Genomic DNA, 5,577 nt, shown 5'->3' on the forward strand with positions numbered 1-5,577 from the left:
TATCAAACGCCTCATTTCAGTCCATGTATACCACATCCGCTGCTCTACCTTCATCCACGTGTTTGGTCACTTCTTCAAAGAATTCAATAAGGTTTGTGAGGCATGATCTACCCCTCACAAATCCATGCTGACTACCATGAATCAAACTGTCTTTCCAAGTGATCATAAATCCTATCTCTCAGAGCCCTTTCCAATAATTTTCCCACCACTGACGTAAGACTAATTGGCCTGTAACTTCCAGGGTTATCCCTATTCCCTTTTTTGAACAAGGGAATGACGTTTGCCTCTGTCCAATCTTTCAGCACTATAACCATGCACAGTGAGGACGAAAAGATCATCGCCAAAGGCCCTGCGATCTCTTCCCTCGTTTCGCATCGAATCCTTGGATAAATCCCATCAGGCCTGTGGGACTTATCTAACTTCAATTTCCTCAAAATTCCTAGTACATCTTCCTTACTAACATTAACCTTCTCTACCTACCAGTCTGTTGAATAAAATAAAGGTGATATAAAATCTTAGTCACTCACAAGAGGTCTGCAGTGAATGCTCTTAAAGTTCACAGAAGATCAGAAAGCTTGATGACTCATGACTGCTGCGCACACAAATTAAAAAATACCACATATATACAAATGCAAAAACACACACATGTTCAACAATTTATACCCATAAACAAATGCAGGTTTGCATTCAACCAAATAAAATGCACATAAATCAAGGGATGATAATATTCTTAACTCAATTGTTCTGATTCTTTAAGTTCCCTAAAGAATGTGCAGGTTTAAGTAGCAGGCTCAATGCAATCACATCACAGGTTCACCTCTAAAGATTGTAGACAGCACCATTTTAAGTACTTCCGTACTGGGACTGTTAGGTAGATTGCATGAGCTGCTTTCACTGGCTAATATTCAGAGTGCGAGTGAAATGTAAAGGAAGAGAATTGAATTTGCATTTATATTATTCTCGGGACTCTCCAAAATGCTTTATGTTGTAGAATTGCTCTATGAAGTGTAGTTAGTGTTGTGTTGATGGATTAAACATGGAGCCAGTTTATACACAGTATGATTCCACAGACATCAGTAAGATAAATGACCAGATAATCTGTTCTTTCATCATATTGGTTGAGGGATAAATATTTGCAGGCACATGGGAAGTGGGGGAAATGTCCCCTTATCTTCCTTAAATAGTGCCATGGGATAGCTCATGTCCATCTGCATGGGCATTTTTATAGGATCATAGAATGATACAATGCAGACAGAGTCCATTCAGGCTATCATGTTTATTCTGGCTCTGCAAAAGATTTATCCAGTTAGTCACATTTCTGTATTTCTACCTAAATCTTTCCTTTCAAATATTTATCCAACTATATTGAATCTGCTTTCATCATGTCTCCAAGCTGTACATTCCAGATCATAACAACCAGCTGAGTAAAAATAATCCTCCTCAACTTCCTTGTGGTTCTTTTGCCCAATAGTTACCAACTCTCATGCCAGTGGAAATAAGTTCTCCTGTTTGAGAAGTGAGATGACGGGTAACAGTAAATGAAGATCACATTGCTCTTGTGAAATCTTACCTGTATACTCCATTGCTCTCCCAATTTTCACTTCTTCGAAATACCACAAAAGTAAAGACATTTCTATTTCAACTTTATCACTGGAAATTCTAGATGTTATACCTAAAAATCTCAGCCAAAATCACATGTCCATAGCCTAGAAATGGAAAACACCTCTGCCAGCACTTTTTGTTTTCAGTTATGTGAAGCAGTCAATCTCCGTTGTACGGCTTGTGAGGCCGACTTTAAACTGGTCAGAATCACTACACTTTTTTGTAACAGTTTATTGACTGTGATTGACTGTTTACCATTACAATTGAACTCAATGTTGTGAAGATGTGGTCTGTTTTAATTGAGAGTGTAAATTGTCCCACATTCCAGGAGTGTGACCCTGGTATAAGTAAAGATAAAGTCTCCATAATCCGACCAGAACATTAGTGAAAGAGAGATGGCCGGTGGTGGTTTAATCTGAGGATCACCATGCTTCAAGCGAGAGGAGAGCATAAGATGGAGAATCCTTTATGGTAACCTCGGTTGGTGCAGAAATTGAACCCCTGTTGTTGGTGCTGCTCAGCATCACAAACCAGCCACCCAGCCAAATGAGCATTATTAGTAAAGACAAAACACTTTAACCCATTTCTTCTTATGTCCTGAATTTGAAATACCAATCCATGTGTTAGATGGAGATTGGTTGGTAGAATTCTTGCTTCTGGATCAGAAGGCTGTGGGTCCAGCTGAATGTCAACTGGCTGCTACAATCAAAACAAGACTTCTTTTCTCCTGAAGTGCTCCAGTGATAAAGTTTTGCATCCTCTGCAAATTTGGAAATGTTACAATTAGTCCCACATTTAGATTTTTAAAATATCAAGCTATTCAGGGATGCCATCCCAGGCATTCATTGGGTTGTGAAGAGGACCTGGAGTCTGTTTGCAAGTCAATTTGTGTGGTCATACTTTATAGTTTAAGCAAGACCTTCCTATTTTTATGCTCCAAAGAAACAAAAAATAAATTGGAACCTATATGGAGATTATAAGGTGCCCATGGACAGACAAGTGAAAATAAGTTGAATGGACTTCGTCGTCAGCAGTAATCTTAAGATCGTGAGTTCTGAGTTGTGTTGTTACCTGAATCTGTTTTACACAACTTTATTGATGAAGAATTACTCATTGTCCAGCTATCCAACACATCAATTTAGGTCAGGCTTCCATCGGGCTTCAGCTCATTCCTGTATCACTCTGGCTTTGTGGTATCACATCGTCTAAGGTGACATGTCCACTTTAGTTCTCTTCCAATGTTTTCTCCTATAAAAAAAACTTTGCATTATGGATGAGCTGAAGTTTTGTTTTTAATCATTACCGGGCTCAGTGCTGTTAATGTAACCCAAGAGCTAGGTTTGAAATGAAAGCAGGGCTCTACTTTAACCTGTGTCATGTTACACACTCTCTACCTCAGAAGACTCTTGACATTGCAGCTCGCTGCTGATCTAACTCTTTCCATGTCAGAATTTTGTTATGTAGGTCAAGTCCATGAGGTGTTCTTTGTTCCCTCATACAGCATACAGTCTCGGGAACTGTTAGATCCATGTATTCTATTAATATCCATTTGTAACTGTAATCCATTTCAATACACTTTAAATTGGTAGCTGCTGTTCTCTTGCAATGACAGAATGAACACATGCTTACAATTCTCTCTCTGGAGTTTTCTCTGCTCTCTCAACAATGCTGAGATCTGCCAGGATTGAATATCTTCAGTGCTGACCTCCATAAATATGTTGTATTCAGAATGGGTAGGAATGGGATTTTTGCAGGATGGAAAATGATAGGAATTGTAGTTACTGTTCCAAGCGAGCTTCCAAGCGAGTTAACTTGTTGAGTGACCGTTAGGAAGAATGTGGGGTGGGGCAATTGGATTTGAAAGGTCACATGATAAAACCTCAGAATGTAGTCCTTCAAAAGTTGACCATCTTCATTTAGAGAGTGTTTGAATGATCATTTAAAAACTGAACTGGAAACCAGAAGCAAAAACAGAAATTGCTGAAAAGGCTCAGCAGGTCTGGTAACATCTGTGGATAGAAATCAGAGATAATTTTTCAGGGTCAGAACTGATGATAGTTAGGAAAAAGTTGTTTTTTTTATACAGAAGATAGGGTGGGAGGAGGAACTAAGAAGTAAATGATAGTTGGAGTAGAGCCCAAAGAGAGAGAATAATAATTGGTCAGACAAAAGTGTGGAACAATCATTTGCTAGATCAGAACTTGAGTATTGCTGAAGAAAGACAGACACAATTTGTTGAAGATTTCCATCTTGTACTCATCAGGACAATTAACAAGAATACTGTTATACTGGGAGTCAACAATTTTGTAATGTAAGAGTAGAGCATGCTAATGGTTTGCACGTGGATTATGATTGGTTGAAGTATTGCCTTTGCGAATACCCCAATTATGTGATGGTTCACAGTTATCTGTCTGCTTTGTTTAAATTTAAATCAGGCAGATTGACTCTCGGAGATAGTAGGAACTGCAGATGCTGGAGAATCTGAGACAACAAGGTGCAGAGCTGGATGAACACAGCAGGCCAAGCAGCATCATAGGAGCAGAAAGGCTGACGTTTCGGGCCTAGACTCATTGCCTTGATGAATAAATCATGGCTGTTACTTTATTATTCTTCTGCATTGTCCTGATGAGTGCAAGTTGGAAGCTTCACCAAGTTATAACTTTTTCAACAATACACAATGTTAAACCCATTCTCATCCAAATCAATAAAATATATGCTAATGATCAGGAGCAGAACTCTTGGTTAAACCTTTGTTCTCTTTGGCCCTGAACCAATTAAATATCCATTGACAGGAAGAATGAACAGAACCAAACAGAGAAAACTAAATGGTGCAAATTGAAAAGGGGCAGAGGAAAAAGAGACTTGGAGCTTTATCTACATAAATCTTAGAAGGTGGCAGGGCAAATAGAAAAAGCTATTTAAAAAAAAACAAGGCCCTTATTTTAGAAGCAGAGACAGAAGCAAAGAAGTTACGGTAACTATTTGTAAGGCACCGATTAGGTGCAGCCTGGAATCCTGTGTTCATTTCTTAGCACTGTACTTCAGAAAGGACACAAAGATCTTGGAGAGGGTGCAGAGGAGATTACTTAAGATGGCACCAGGGTGTGAACTTCAATCCTGTGGAAAAACTGAAGAGGCTGGGATTGTTGCGAGACCAAATAAGATATTGTTCGAAATCATGAATTGTTCTGAAAGAGTTGACAGGGAAAAGCTATTTTCTAGTGACAGCAGAATTAACAGCCAGAGGTCACGGATTGTAGCTAATTGGCAGAAGAAGCAACAGGCGGGTGACTGGAAAGCTTTTTATTCATTGAGTTGTTGTGATCTGGAATGTGCTCACTGAAAAGGCGGTGCAGGTAAATCCAATAGTGACTTTCAAAAGGCGATTGAATGAATATATGAAAAGATAAAAATTGCAGGGTGTGGGAAAATAGAACGGTAGAGGACAATTGAGTAGCTTTTTCACTGGCAGACATACAATGAGCCAAGGGACCTTCTCTGTACTGTGAATTCTGATTCAATGAATTCAACAAATCTGATCATTTGTTGGGACACCACCAGGAATAAATAATCATGAAGCTGTTGAATTGCATATAAAAAAACAATTAATTCATTAATGCCTTTTGAAAGGCAAAACATGCTGTTGTTAACAAGGTGTAGAGCTGGATGAACACAGCAGGCCAAGCAGCATCATAGGAGCAGGAAGGCTGACGTTTCAGGCCTAGACCCTTCATCAGAAATGGGGGAGGGGAAGGGAGTTCTGAAATAAATAGGGAGAGAGGGGGAGGCAGATAGAAGATGGATAGAGGAGAAGATAGGTGGAGAGGAAACAGACAGGTCAAAGAGGCGGGGATGGAGCCAGTAAAGGTGAGTGTAGGTGGGGAGGTAGGGAGGAAATAGGTCAGTCCAGGGAGGACGGACTGGTCAAGGGGGCGGGATGAGGTTAGTAGGTAGGAGATGGGGGTGGGGCTTGAG

The sequence above is a fragment of the Rhincodon typus genome, chromosome 13 (assembly GCF_021869965.1).
Source record: "Rhincodon typus isolate 14 chromosome 13, sRhiTyp1.1, whole genome shotgun sequence".
NCBI classification, from domain to species: Eukaryota; Metazoa; Chordata; class Chondrichthyes; order Orectolobiformes; family Rhincodontidae; genus Rhincodon; species Rhincodon typus.